Source organism: Balaenoptera borealis (genome assembly GCF_965194805.1).
Source record: "Balaenoptera borealis genome assembly, chromosome: 11".
NCBI classification, from domain to species: Eukaryota; Metazoa; Chordata; class Mammalia; order Artiodactyla; family Balaenopteridae; genus Balaenoptera; species Balaenoptera borealis.
The window spans coordinates 24,494,120-24,509,867 of NC_138868.1; the positions used below are offsets into that span (position 1 = coordinate 24,494,120).

Genomic DNA, 15,748 nt, shown 5'->3' on the forward strand with positions numbered 1-15,748 from the left:
GTATAGAGGGAACATACCTCAACATAATACAGGCCATATATGAGAAGCCCACAGCTAACATTATGCTCAGTGGTGAAGAGCTGAAAGCATTTCCTCTAAGATCAAGAACAAGACAATGATGCCCATTCTCACCACTTTTATCCAACATAGTATTGGAGTCTTTGCCACAGCAATCAGACAAGAAAAAGAAATAAAAGGTATCCAAATTGCAAAGGATTAAGTAAAACGGTCATTGATACCTTACATACAAAATCCTAAAGATGCCACCAAAAAACTACTAGAACTCATCAATGAAATCAGTAAAGTTGTAGGATACAAAATTAATATACAGAAATCTGTTGCATTTCTGTACGCTAACAACAAATTATCAGAAAGAGATTAAGAAAACAATCCCATTTACCATCACATCACAAAGAATAAAATACCCAGGAATAAATCTAACTAAGGAGATAGAAGTCTTATACTTGGAAACTATAAGATGCTGATGAAAGAAATTGTAGATGACACAAACAGATGGAAAGATATACCATGCTCATGGATTGAAAGAATTAATGTTATAAAAATGACCATACTACCCAAAGCAATCTACAGATTCAATGTAATCCTATTGAAATACCAATGGCATTTTTCACAGAACTAGAACAAGTAATTCTAGAATTGGTATGGAAACACAAAAGACCCCAAATAACCAAAACAATCTTGAGAAAGAAAAAGAAAGCCAGAGGAATCATGCTCCCTGATTTCAAGCTATACTACAAAACTAGAGTAATCAAAACAGTATGGTCCTGGCACAAGAAATGGAAACATAGATCAATGGAACAGAATAGAGAGCCCAGAAATGAATCCACACTTATATGGGCTATTAATCTATCTAAGAATATGCAATGGGGAAAAGGCAGCCTCTTCAGTTAAGGGTGTCAAGGGAAACCTGGACAGCTACATGCAAAAAAAATCAAACTGGACTACTTTCTCAAGCCATGCACAAAAATAAATTCAAAATGGATTAAAGACTTAAATGTAAGACCTAAAATTATAAAAATTCTAGAAGAAAACATATGTAGTATGCTCTTTGACATTGGTCTTTGTAATATTTTTTTTGGATCTGTCTCTTCAGGCAAGGGAAAAAAAGGAAAAATAAACAAATGGAACTACATCAAACTAAAAAGCTTTTGCCCAGTGAAGGAAGCTATCAACAAATTAAAAAGGCTGCCTACTGAATAGGAGAAGATATTTGCAAATGATATATCCAATAAGGAGTTAACATCCAAAATATATGAAGAACTCACACAACTCAACATGAACGATACCAAACAACCTCATTAAAAAGTGGGCAAAGGATCTGAATAGACGTTTTTCCAAAGAAGACATACAGATGGCCAACAGGCATATGAAAATGTGCTCAGCATCACTAACCATCAGGGAAATGCAAATCAAAACCACAATGAGATATCACCTTGCACCTGTCAGAATGACTATTATCAAAATGACAACAAATAACAAGTATTGGCAAGGATGTAGAGAAAAGGGAACCCTTGTGCACTGTTGGTGGAAATGTAAATTGGTACAACCACTGTGGAAAACAGTATGGAGATTCCTCAAAAAATTAAAAATAGAACTATCATATGATCCAGCAATTCCACTCCTGGATATACTTATCTGAAGAAAATGAAAACACTAATTAGAAAATATATACCCACCCCTATGTTCATTGCAGCATTATTTACAATCGCCAAGATATGGAAGCAACCTAAGTGCTCATCAATAGATGAATGCATTAAGATGTGGTAAATATATATATGTATATACATATACATACACACACACACACACACACACACACACACACATACAATGGAATATTACTCAGCCATAAAAAATAATGAAATACTGCCATTTGTCACAACATGGATAGACCTAGAGGGTATTATGCTAAGTGAAGTAAGTCAGACAGAGAAGGACAAATCCTGTATTACTTCACTTATATGTGGAATCTAAAAACCAAAACAAATGAACAAATACAACAAAACAGAAACAGAGTCATAGATACAGAGAACAAATAGGTGGTCTCCAGAAGGGAGGGGTTTGGGGGGAGGGGAGAAATAGGTGAGGGGAATTAAGAGGTGCAAACTTCCTCTTTAAAAATAAATGTCATGAGTATGAAATGTACAGTGTGGGGAATATAGCCAATAATTAGGTAATATCTTTGTATGGTGACGGATTATAACTAGACTTATCATGGTAATCATTTTGAAATGAGAATTTAGGAATATCAAATCACTACATTGTGTAACAGAAATTAACACAGTGTGGTAGGTCAATTATACTTCAAAAACAAACAGACAAAATCACAGAAAAGGAGATCAGATTTGTGGTTACCAGAAGCAGGGGTTGGGGGGAGGGGGAATTGGATGAAGATGGTCAAAAGGTACAAACTTCCAGTTGTAAGATAAATAAGTACTAGGGATGTAATGTACAACATGATTAATATAGCTAACACTGCTCTATGTTATATATGAAAGTTAAGAGCGTAACTCCTAAGAGTTCTCATGAAAAGGAAGGAAAATTTTTTCTATTTCTTTAATTTTGTATCTATATGAGATGATGGGTATTCACTAAACTTATTGTGACAATCGTTTCATGATGTATGTAAGTTAAATCATTATGCTGGACACCTCGAATTTATACAGTGTTGCCGGTCAATTATATCTCAATAAAACTGGAAGAAAAAAAGTTTTACTTACACATGTCCAGAAAAAAAGTTCCTTCAATGACAGTGTACTCTAAGAGGTACTTTAATAGCTGCATAATCACTCCCCAGAGATGATTCTTTATAGGACAGCTGTTCAGATGTGAGCTCATCCTTAGCAGTACTGTGGTTCAGCAGCAGATTCTAGATCAGGTTATAGTTGAGCAGGAAATATAAAGAGATGCTTCTATCCAAACACAAAATTACTCCACAGTGGAGAACCAGCCCCAGCGGCCTTTCCAGGTGAAGCGGCCACTGGCTGCCGTGTCATCTACAGCACTCAGTGGGCACTTTCTCATTTAGTTCAACCACAGAGCTTATCAGCACAGCCCTATTCTAACCATTTCTACTGAGTTTTCACCAATAGAGTCAGGATTGTATACTGGTTAAATTTTGAACTTAGAGAGATTCAAATTTGAATTATATAATTGTCCTCATTCCCACTCTTATAGCTAAAGGTGGACGAGACCCTGACGAAGCACCAATAGGGAGAAAGACAGACAGACAGAGACAGAGACAGAGGGGAGCAAGAAATGAGGAGTGTTTTCTCTCTAACAAAGGATACTGAACAGCTAAACACAAAAGCCCACTGCACAAGGTCAGGAGGGAACATGTTAGTCTGAGTCTGAGATGCAGAGCTTGCATCTGTTCCCAGGACAGGACTGGTAGGCAGCCAGCGTAGTAAGGAGACCATCGAGATGAGGGGAGAAGTGGAAAACCTGCAAACCAGTTCAGGAATGAACTTTACAAGCATGACTCGACCACTGTGGCATCCCTCTCATGCTCAGCTTGGTGTGCGTGGTCAGGGAAAGCACCACCCATGTTAAGCTCACATCTAGCGGTGGTGTCGTAGAAGAAAGGAAAGAGCTGGAGCTGGTTAGCAAGTCCCGGGCTGATGGGATTTGTGTCAAGCGGGGTCAAGTATAGAGCTCTCCCTAGAACTAAAGCAGGGGGTTCAAATAAGGGCAAGTAGAGTCATGGAAGAATAACAAAACTGGAGGGGCCTGAGAAGGACTAGAGACTGAACTTGTAGGATCAGGTCTGATGGGATTCAAATAGAAGCAGGTTGTGAACAGTAAGGCAGGGTCATGGTCAAATTGTTCAAACATCAGGGGGTGCTGCTTGTGCGGATCTAAGGACAAGAAGGCATAGAGATGTGGTTTGAGCTGGTGGGACAGTTTTAAGGACCAGGAAAAGAGTAGAAAAAAGATACATCTTTTTGGATGGAGATGATAGAGGTCATCTCCTTACCTAACAGAGGGAAGCTTTAGTTTGGCTTTCTTACCCTGACTTAACCGTAGAATCATCTCCATCCTCTTTCCAGAAATGGGAAGGCTTGGGAAGGCAACCAGGTTTATGGGTTTCTGGAAAATAGGATTACTCATCCCCATCTACCAAGCAGAACCTCAGTTGTAAGGTATCAGAGAGTAGGAAAATTGCCACCTGGCCAGGTTGCCACAGAAGAGAATTGGTGGCTCTGGGTCCTTTTAAGAGGAGCTGAGAAAGCAGAGGGCTATGGTATAGATTTCATTCTCTAAGTCCAGGAAAGCAAGGTGAGAAGAGAAAGTATCAACCCACATCACTTCCTTTGGACCTTCATAACATCATCTCTCTCAAGGAGATGGCGTGATACACATTTCTCCCAAATAGGTGACCAGTAGTGAGTTTTAGACCATTCTCGCAGGGACAAGGTCACAAAGACCTCCCCACAAGATTATGGAAAAGGGGGCAGGCAAGTAGAGAACAGCTGTTGGGTAGACAACCAGTAGTGTCTGTGGCTGAGGCAGTTGGGTTGTTCCTTTGGTTTATTTCCCTCAAAGAGGCAAAGCCACATCATTTGAAGGCATTTTAGGAGCTACAATCTACCTTCATGAGATCATGGGTATTGCTGATGTCCTAGTTCCAGGGAAAGCAATTCCATTTTAAAATTCTGCTGTGACTCTCCAAAGAATATTTCCTAAGTTACATGGAAAAACAAGTCATTAAAAAATGCAACTTCCTTTTATTTCTATGTTTAGCCCGTAGTTCTTCAAACCTCACCCTCTGGGCTAGCAGCCCACAAAGATCTCATAGCACTTACTAAAATACGTAATTATTTGGATGTATCTGTTTATTTATTTGCCTCTCCCATCACTTTTACTGTAAGACTTATCTACCTTGTTCTCCATTCTTTCTGAGGCACATAGCAGCCAGCCTGGGACACAGTAGTCATTCAATAAAAATATATTGAATGAATAAATGAGCAAATGAAAATTTTGGATGAGGGAACTATGAGGGAGGCCTCTGGAGTAGAAAAGGCACCTAGTATTGTCAATGTCTTCACTAATTTTTGTTGAGCACAAAAGATTATTTTTAATGTTTGCCTGATACCTATTAGGGAACATTATGGGGAAGAAGGGCAAGAAAGGTACCCTTTCCATTGACTTCCATCAGTGTTTGTATGTGGAGTGTAGCTACACCGAACACAGTTACTTTCTCACCACCTCCAAGAAGCAGAAAGTGACTTGTAATTCATTTTTGTGTTCTAGGATCCTGGTTGAAAGTAAGAGAAAGAGAGTTCCATCTTTCCAATTCTCCAGGGATCTCAAACTCCCCAGTTTTCACTGCTGTGTGCCACGTTCCAAGAGCTGACCCAGAGGGAGTCCCATCCTGAAACAGGTGGGCACAGCTGCGTAAACACCGTCCTCACTTTCAGGTAAAGGGATCCTTGGACCACTTTCCCTCTCAGGTGGAAAAGCAGAGAGTAGAGTCTCTAGTGACTGTGTGAGGAGAGGCAGGGTGGGGAGGTCTTCAGAGAGGCACCAGCTGATGGAGACTTCAGGAGACCATAGAACAGCTATGTCTGTCCACTGCTCCTTTACCACAGAGAGAGGAAAAAGAAGGAAAAGATGGATCACGCAGCGAGTGGGAAGGAGTGGGTAGGGAAATCAAGTTTATGTTAGAATCATTCAAAAGAATGGTAACGCAAGTGGGGAAACAATGGGAGCCTCTGGAAAGTGAGACGGGACGCTGGAAAGTTGAGGTCAATAAACACCATCCCTGCTGCTATTGTTTTTTTCCAATTTTCCTCCTCTCTGTTGGTGCTTTTCTTGGCTGGGACTTCCTCAGATGAGTCCTGGGGAGCCTGAATGGTGACAGTAAAGCCGAGGAAGGGGGAAAACTGAGAAGCATTTCAAAAGCTTCTTCCCCAACACTCTTCTTCATTTCCCTTGTAATCCAGTTTTAGAAATAAAGACCAGCCAGGGAAAGAGGTTCTGACTCGAGCCTGCCACTGCCCCAGTCAGCCATTTCTTCTCTTTGTTCAGACCTTAAAATCCTGTGAGGTTTTTATAGACTTTCTAGCAGGGGCCCTGCTGATCTGACGATTCGTTATAAGGGGAATGGAAAACGTTATGAGAGATTTTCAGCTAATGGGTAACACGTGTAGGACGGCTCTCCTCCAAGCCCCCGTTGCCTCGAAGGCCGCCCTCCTCCAGCCTGCAATCTCTGGCTCAATGTGAAAGGATGCTCTGCTTGCCCAGGGACCAAGCACTCTTCCAGGAGAGCAGAATGCCCTTGGGCTGCACTAGCAGACAGACGAAGAGAATGCCAGAGGAGAAGGCCATGGGCACTTGGCAAACCACGACTAGGATGGAGAAGCTTGCCCTCCAGGTCACTATTTTAAATCCGACCTGAGCTAGGGACAGGGAGAGGAGGGATGCTAAAGGTGTTTGCTTGTTTCCCTCACGCGATGTTTGGTCTCCATTGAGGACCAGTTTCCAGGTCACAGTGTTGCCCCGTGTATCCTCACACCTGCAACACATCAGCCATCTGGCACCAGGCGAATGGGGGCCAATTCCTCCAACGTGACGATATCCCCTTCCTACAGTGGAAGCAGGATTTGGGGCAGGACTGACCTCAGAGGGCCATTCCTCAGACCATGACTTCTTTTTCTGGCGATATCCTCTCCCTAGGGGACCTCATCCAGTCTCACGGCTTGAAGAACCAACACCCACGTTTACATCTCCGGCCCCAGCTTCTCCCTCGGGCTCTGGCTTCGTTATCTCCAACTGCCTCCTTACAGCCTCCACTGGGATGTCTAGCAGACATCTCCAACTAGAAGTGTGCAAACAGCACTCCGGAACCTTGCACCCACACCTGTTCCACCCACATGTCAGTTGACAGAAACTTTGTCCTTCCAGCTGCTGAGGCCCAAAACCTTGACTCCACTCTGTCTCACAACCCACTTCCAAACGCTGAACCCTGTTTGTCTCTGCCATGAACTACACCCAGTTCTCCCCATCTCCACTGGCCCTCCAAGGCGCTAGGGTCTCCCACCTGTATCCCTGTAACGACTTCCTGGTCTCCTTGTTTTCGCTCTTACCCCCCCTTCTGTCTATTCTCCCCCTGCAGCCTGAGTGATTCTTAAAATCTAAGTCAGATCATGTCTCTCTTTCTACTCAAAACCCTCCAGTGGCTCCATCTCACTCCGAGGGAAAGCTGAAGCCCTCACAATGGCCTGGGGGGCCCTAGTGGCCTCTGACTCTGTCTCTTGCTGCTCTGGTCCTTGTTCACTCCCCTCCTGCTTCACCGACCTCCCGGCTGTTCTCCAAACACAGAAACTGTTCCCACCTCAGGCTCTCTCAGCCTGGAGCACTCTTCCCTGTCACCTGCATGGCCATCTCTCTTCTTTCTCAGGTGTCTCTCTTTTGGGTGTGGCCTTCTCTGAGCACTCTCTACACAACAGCAAAACTTACCCCTGGCCCCCACTATCCCAAGCCCCTTGACTTGTTTCTCTCCATGACATTTGCTCATTTGGGGGTTATATTTTAAGTTCCACAAGAACAAAGATCTTTTCTCTCCTGTTGACTGCTGTATCTGCCGTGCCGAGAATAATGCCTGACGTTTAGCAGCTGCTTAATAAATGTCAAATGAATTTCTGATCCATTTTCACCCTCCGGCCCCAGAATGACTATTGTTCTTGGATCTAGCATTTCAGTTTTCTTCACCATAAAGGGAGGGAGGATGAGGTGTGATGATTTTATTTAAAGGTAGAGGTTTTTTTAATGACCTTACAAGGAAGACATTACACTTAAAAAAAAAATCTTTGGAAATCCATTAAATTTGTTCCATTATGATTGATTCATTTGGTGAGAACAAGTTCCCATGCAGTGGGGAACTTGGATGGGGGAGTGGTATCAGAAACAAAGAGGGGAGAAATATTTTAATCATTTCTTTAAGTGAAGATCACCCTTCCCATTTCATTTTTTAGATAAACTCTTCTTTGAGTAGAGCATACGCACAGAAAAGCGCACAGACCTTAAATGAATTATTGATGAGTTATTGCAAAGTAAACACACCCATGCACTCCCCTCCCAGGTCAAGAAATAGAACATTACCAGCCCCCAGAGCCCTCCTCCCACCCCTTCACACGACTACCTCCTTCTTGCTCCTTAAAGGGACCACTCTCCTGACTTGTAACATCACAGGTGAATTTTGCTTGCTTTCAAACCCCGTATAAATGGAATCAGACAATATGCATTCTTCTGTAACTAGCTTCTTTCATTCCACATTATATTTGTGAGAGTCATCAATGTCGTGCGTAGCAGTGGTTAATTTATTTTCATTGTGTACAGTATTCCACTCTATGAATACGTCACAGTGTATTTATCTGTTCTACTCTTGATGGGCATGTGGGTTTTTTCTGTCTCGAGGCTATTATGAATAATGCTGCGCTGAACATTTCTGTGCATGTCTTGGATGAACATAAGCCCTCATTTCTGTCAGATGTATACCCAGGAATAGACTTGACAGGTTTTGAACATATTATGTTTAGGTTTAGTAGATCTGCCAAACTTTCCCCAGTGGCCGTATCGCTCTAAATTCCCACTGGTAATGTACATGTCCTAGTTGCTCCACATCCTCGCAGTCACTTGGTATTGTTCTTCATTTTAATTATTTTCACTCTTGTGGGTGGTTAGCGATATCTCAATATAATTTTCATGTCTATTTCCCTGATGACTAGTTGAGCACCTTTTCTTGTGTTCATTGGCCATTCTATTTTTGTGAGATGCTGATTCAGATCTTTTGCTTATTTATTTTTAATTGGATGGTCTTTTATAAGAGTTCTTTATATATTCTGAATTGAGCCCTTTATCAGTTATATGTACTGTGAATATCTTTTCTCACTCTGTAACTTGACTCTTTTTTTTTTTACTTTCTTAATGGTATCTTTTGATGAACCCAAGTTTTTAATTTTAGTAAAGTTCAGTATATAAATATTGTTCTTTATGGTTAGTACTTTTTGTGTCTTATTTAAGAATATTTGCCAACTCAAGTTAAAGAAGCTATTCTTGACCTGTGTTATCTTCTAAAAGCTTTCATATTTAAAATCTATGGACCACATAGAATTGATTTTTTTTGCTCTGGTAAAAGGCAGGGGTGGGGTTTTATTCTTATTTTTCCATTTGGATGTCTATTTGATCTAGCACCACTTATTGATAAGATTATTTTTTGATAAGTTTGTACCATTGCTCTGAGGTACCACCTTTTTCATAAAGTAAGTGCCTAAATATGCATGGGTCTGTTTCTAGATTTTCTACTCTGTTCCATTGCTTTATTTGCCTATTGCTGTGCTCATGCTACACTGCTTTAATTACTGTCACTTTATAATAAATCTTGATATCTGGTTGAGTAAACCATCCAACTTAGTTCTTCTTTGAGGTGGTCTTGGCTATTCATGGCTCTTTGCATCCCTACCTTACTTTAATATGGACTAGAAAGCATCTTTAAAAGTAAAATATATTCCCATTTTGGTGGACCCTCATATCAAGCAAGCCACCAGCTCTGAGCTGGTGTCATTAAGTCCATGCCACACCTTAATCCACAGGTTGCCTCCAAGGTGGTCCTCACTGCACATCAGGCACTACTTGGTCCATCCCCACTTCTCGTCCTTTCTTTCTTTTTTTATCTCCGAATGGCACTTCCAAGTGTGTGCAGTAGGGCAGTGCACCCAATACCCTGCTAGTTTCTGCTACCAATACCACCTCTATTATTTCTAGCAATAAAGTGTATTGTGTTCTTACTGTTATGTCAAGCGCTGTGCTAAGTGCTTTGTATGCATTATCTATTTAATCCTTCCTACCACCCAAGGAGGTAGGTATCCTTTTGCTGCCCCTTAAGGAGTTACACCATCCTCCCAAGGATCCTCCTTTCCCCACTCACTGTCCCTTCTCTGTCAGCATCAATATCTCCATGGAACATAGCTTTTCTGAGCTTGAAGGATCTCAGAGATATCTGATATGACAAATGAGGAAATTAATGCCCAGAGAGGGAACTGATTTACCCAAGGCCTCTTCAGCTGCTTACTGGCAGAAGAAGGATCAGAACGTAGGTCTCTTGACTTCCAGACAATACACTTCTCAAACTGTCATTTCCTAGTTATAGCACCCATTAAAACGGACTTCCTCACCCAATTTATTTCCTCTCCATTTCTGTTGAAATTTCTTTAAAGACTTGTCTATGATGTTAGCTGTTTCTACTTCCTCATCTCCCTTTCTCTCCTTGACCCACTCCGATGCTACTTCCTTACTGAAACTGCTCTCATCAAGGCCACCGCAACTTCCATGTTACCAGTCCCACGGTCTCCTCTGTCTCTCGTGTTACTAGACCTCTTAGCTAGCGTCCACCCACCTGATTATTTTCATCTTTCTTGTGACATTCTCCTCTTCTTTCACCTATGTCATTACATCCCCTCAGCGTTTCTTCTAACTCGTTGAGTAATAATTCTCAGTTCCTCTCAGCTGGATCTACACCCTTCGACCTAAACAATAGATTTTAAAGTGCCCCAGGTTTGCTCCTTGACCCATATTTCCAACCACACACTCTCTGTAAGTGACTGCACCAGCCAGCCTTACAGCCCTAAATACAGTATATCTCCTCCTAATGGTTCCCAAGCTAGTTGTTCCAATCTTGACTTCTCTCCCGAGTTCTAGACTTTTTTAAAAGATTTTTTTTGATGTGGATCATTTTTTAAAAAGTCTTTATTGAAATTGTTACTGTTACTGTTGCTTCTGTTTTATGTTTTGGTTTTTTGGCCACAAGGCATGTGGGATCTTAGCTCCCCGACCAGGGATCGAACCTGCACCCCCTGCATTGGAAGGCAAAGTCTTAACCACTGGACTGCCAGGGAAGTCTCTAGACTTTAACTTCTTACTTGACATCTCCATTTGGATGTTGTCTTAATTGAGTCCTCTATAAAACAGAGCCCGAGGCAAGGATTAATAGAGTAACAGTTTAATTGGGAGGTGCAAGTCTGGGGTATTAGGTGTAAGAGAAAAAGGGTAAGGAGGCAAAGGAAGCTGTGATATAATGTGATGAGCTGCATTCCCATCCTGGTTTCCACCTCGCAGAGAGCTGCCAAGAGACCCAGCAGTCACTTGGAGGCTGTGTTCACTCAGCATATGAGACTTCTCTGGAAGAGTTGCTTGAAGATATTGTACCTTAGAGTAGTCCGTAGGAGAGGGACAAAGGAAGACTTTATCCGTCTGGCTCCCTTTTAGCTCCCATTTCCCCTTGTTCAAGGTTCACCCTTAGGGAGATAACTCTATCCTTCCAGTGTGCAGAATCCAAACCATTGTTGACGTGCTGGGAACCAACTCGTGGTGTGATTTTGCATTCATGTCTGGATGTGGAAGAGTGACCCAGAGCTGCTGGAGCACTGACTGGGGGGAGACAGACAAAGAATGAGGCTGAACAATGTTCGTGGCCCAGTGCGGATGGATGTCTATTAGACATATCAAAATGAACATGACTAAACAGAACTCTCCATTTCTTTTTCCCAACCAACCACCTTCCCTCTTCCCCCACAGTCTTTCTCATCTTGGAAAATGGCACCATTGTCTCCATTGCTAAACCTTAGTCGAGGAAACCATCACCGCAGGCATGGGCCACTGAAATGACTGTGAACTGGTCCCCTCACTCTCATTTTTGTTTCCTGTCAGTGTGCTCTTCACATCACAAGAGTGATTTTTGTAAAGGTAATGCAGCAATACTCTTCTCCCCAGCTCTAGGGCCCTGTTCCACCATTTACCCTCAGACCAAATTGCCCGCTATGAAAGCCATTCCTTCACTCCCCTATTGAAAGAGGTTCCCCTCTCCTGACACTGTCCACATCACCTTGTTTTATTGCATCCTTAGTTCTTACCACTCTCTGAAATCATCTTTTTATGTATGTGTTATACATTATCTGTCTTCCCCACTATAATATAAGCTCCATTCAGGTACAGAGTCTGTTATCTGTCTCCCTGTATCCACAATACCTAGAATAGTCCTTGATACATTGGAGGGGCACCATAAATGTTTGTTGAATGAATGAGTGATAAAATGAACAGTAGGTGAGCTGAGGGTCTAACTGTGTGTGGCAAACAATGTATCTAACAATGTATCAATGTTTACCTAATTTTGCATCTGGTTACATCTTTCTACAACTAAAAATTCTTTTAGAGCAAGGAATGTGGGAAAGTTGAAGGGCATTACTTAGGTCCTGGTAGAGCTCAGGATGAATTTGGGGATCAGTTAACAGTCTTTATCCTGTCTCTCTTTATTAAAATTAAACTTTTATTTTGAGATCATTGTAGACACACATCCAGTTTTAAGAAATGATGCAGATACCCTTCCTTACCCAGTTTGCCCGCATGGTATATTGTAAAAACCATGGTACAGTATCACAACCAGGATATTAACATTGATGCAGTCAAGATACAGAAGATCTCTGTCACCGTAAGGATTCCTCATGGTATCTTTTTACAGCCTCCGCTACTTCTTTCCTGCTCCCAACACCTCCTTAACCCCTAGCATCTCCTAACCTGTTTACCATTTCAACTGTTTGATCATTTTAAGAATATCATATAAAGGGAATCATATAGTATATAATCTTTGGGGATTGGCTTTTTTCACTTAGCATAATTCTCTGGAGTTTCATCCAGGTTGTTGCTTATACGAATAATTCATAGTGCATTCCTTTTTTCTTGCCGAGTACTATTTCATGGTGTGGATGGACCACAGTTTGCTTAACCAGTCAGCCACTGAAGAACGCTTGGGTTGTTCCCAGTTTGGGGCTATTACCAATAAAACTGCTAAACTTGAGTACAGGTTTTTGTGTGAACACTAGATTTTCATTTCACCTGGATAAATGGCCAAGAGTGCAATCTCTGGGTGGTGTGGTAGTTGGCATATTTACTTTTTTTTAAGAAACTGCCAAACTGTTTTCCAGGGTAGTGGTACCATTTTGTACTCCTCCCAGCAATGTATGAGTGATGTAGTTTCTCTGCATCCTCACCACACTTGCAAAAATTGAGGGACAGTCTTTAGATGCTGCTAGAGTTCCAGGTGAGTTTGGGATTCACTAACATCCTTTCCGCTGCCCCATTTTTCAAAAAAGCTGATGCTCTGTCCCTAGTTTGGCTCAGATGGGAATTAATGATAAAAGCCAACTGCCATCTAGATGCAACAGCCCATGAAGCATTTTCCTTGAAGAAAGGATGATAAGAAAGGAAACTTAGCTCTTTAGGTCCGGCCCTCTGGGAAGATGGCTGAGGTGCAGGGGGCTGAAATTAAAGTGGACGACAGCGAGCCGAAACTGAGCAAAAATGAGCTAAAGAGATGCCTGAAAGCTGAGAAGAAAATAGCAGAGAAGGAGGCCAAGCAGAAGGAGCTCAGTGAGAAACAACTAAGCCAGGCCGCTGCTGCCACCAACCACACTGCTGATAATGGTGCGGGTGCGCAGGAGGAGAGCTTGGACCCAAACCAGTACTTCAAAATCCGCAGCCAGGCAGTCCACCAGCTGAAGGTCAATGGGGAAGACCCATACCCGCACAAGTTCCACGTCGACATCTCACTCACTCACTTTATCCAAGAATACAGTCACCTGCAGCCTGGGGACCACCTGACTGACATCACCTTAAAGGTGGCAGGTAGGATCCATGCCAAAAGAGCTTCTGGGGGAAAGCTCATCTTCTATGACCTTCGAGGAGAGGGGGTCAAGTTGCAAGTCATGGCCAATTCCGGGAATTATAAATCTGAAGAAGAATTTATTCGTATTAACAACAAACTGCACCGGGAGACATAATTGGAGTTCAGGGCAATCCTGGGAAAACTAAGAAGGGCGAACTGAGCATCATTCCCTATGAAATCACACTGCTGTCTCCTTGCTTGCATATGTTACCTCATCTTCACTTTGGCCTCAAAGACAATGAAACATGGTTTTGTCAGAGATACTTGGACTTGATCCTGAATGACTTTGTGAGGCAGAAGTTTATCATCCGCTCTAAGAACATCACATATATAAGAAGTTTCTTGGATGAGTTGGGATTCCTAGAGATTGAAACTCCCATGATGAACATCATCCCAGGGGGAGCTGTGGCCAAGCCTTTCATCACCTACCACAACGAGCTGGACATGAATTTATATATGAGGATTGCTCCAGAACTCTACCATAAGATGCTGGTGGTTGGTGGCATTGACCGGGTTTATGAAATCAGACACTAGTTCCGGAATGAAGGAATTGATTTGACTCACAATCCTGAGTTCACCACCTGTGAATTCTACATGGCCTATGCAGACTATCATGATCTCATGGAAATCACAGAGAAGATGATTTCAGGGATGGTGAAACACATTACAGGCAGTTACAAGGTCACCTATCATCCAGATGGCCCAGAGGGCCAAGCCTGTGAGATTGACTTCACTCCACCATTCCGGAAAATCAGCATGGTAGAAGAGCTTGAGAAAGCCCTGGGCATGAAACTGCCAGAAACTAACCTCTTCGAAACCGAAGAAACTCGCAAAATTCTAGATGATATCTGTGTGGCAAAAGCTGTTGAATGCCCTCCACCTCGGACCACAGCCAGGCTCCTTGATAAGCTTGTCGGGGAGTTCCTGGAAGTGACGTGCATCAATCCTACATTCATCTGTGATCATCCGCAGATAATGAGTCCTCTGGCCAAATGGCACCGCTCTAAAGAGGGTCTGACTGAACGCTTTGAGCTATTTGTCATGAAAAAGGAAATATGCAGTGCCTAGGCTGAGCTGAATGACCCTATGCGACAGCGGCAGCTTTTTGAAGAACAGGCCAAGGCCAAAGCTGCTGGCGATGATGAGGCCATGTTCATAGAGGAGACCTTCTGCACTGCCCTGGAATACGGGCTGCCCCCCACAGGTGGCTGGGGCATGGGTATCGACCGCGTCACCGTGTTTTTCACAGACTCCAGTAACATCAAGGAAGTGCTTCTGTTTCCTGCCATGAAACTGGAAGACAAGAAGGAGAATGTAGCCACCACTGATGGACGGAAAAGCACAGCAGCCGGCCCTTCTGTCTAGAAAACAATGACAGCAAGTCGCACGGCTTGGGCATCTCTGCGCTTGTGCAGAAGATCAAGGACTGCGAGGGAATTCCTGTGTGCGTTGCTGTCTATTTGACTATCACATTTCATGTCAGCCGTCAAAAGAGAGAAGAGGAATTAAGAATTCCTTTTTACTCCTTGTTACCAAATAAACCATTTGTCTCTAAAAAAAAAAAAAAAAAAAAGAAAGGAAACTTACACATTTCCTGGACTCCCCAGTCCATTTATAATAACACCAGAAATGATGAACCAGCCCTTGAGGCTCTGGAGGAGCAGTCTGCGGCCGGATTTCAGGTGAGACCTTGGTAAGCCATAGGAAACCACATGGTTAGGCCAAATCAGATGGGTGGGGGACACCTTGACATGACCTTTATGAAGGCCAGGCAGAGAGATTCTGCCAACAGAAGCGGCAACAGCAGAAATGCATGTTTCTGTGCATGTTACCTTGCGTTGAGCCAAGCATGGATTAAAGCTGCTTCTAAGAGGGGAAAACTTAGATCTCATATTTGGGGTTGGGGTCATTCTGGAAGTCTCTTTCCCTGGAGGCTTGACAAGACAAAACCAAAAACCAGAAAAGCCTGTGTTTAGCTCTTCTCATGATTGCCCACCGTGTCCTACTGTT

General features: G+C 42.7%; 1 pseudogene across 1 annotated transcript; it reads left to right on the plus strand.

The window, feature by feature from the left end:
• The first annotated feature begins 13,277 nt into the window (after window positions 1–13,277).
• On the plus strand, window positions 13,278–15,325 carry LOC309606521 (lysine--tRNA ligase pseudogene; annotated as a pseudogene). The gene has a single exon. The product of its transcript is annotated as a lysine--tRNA ligase pseudogene (transcript).
• The last annotated feature ends 423 nt before the right edge of the window (window positions 15,326–15,748 follow it).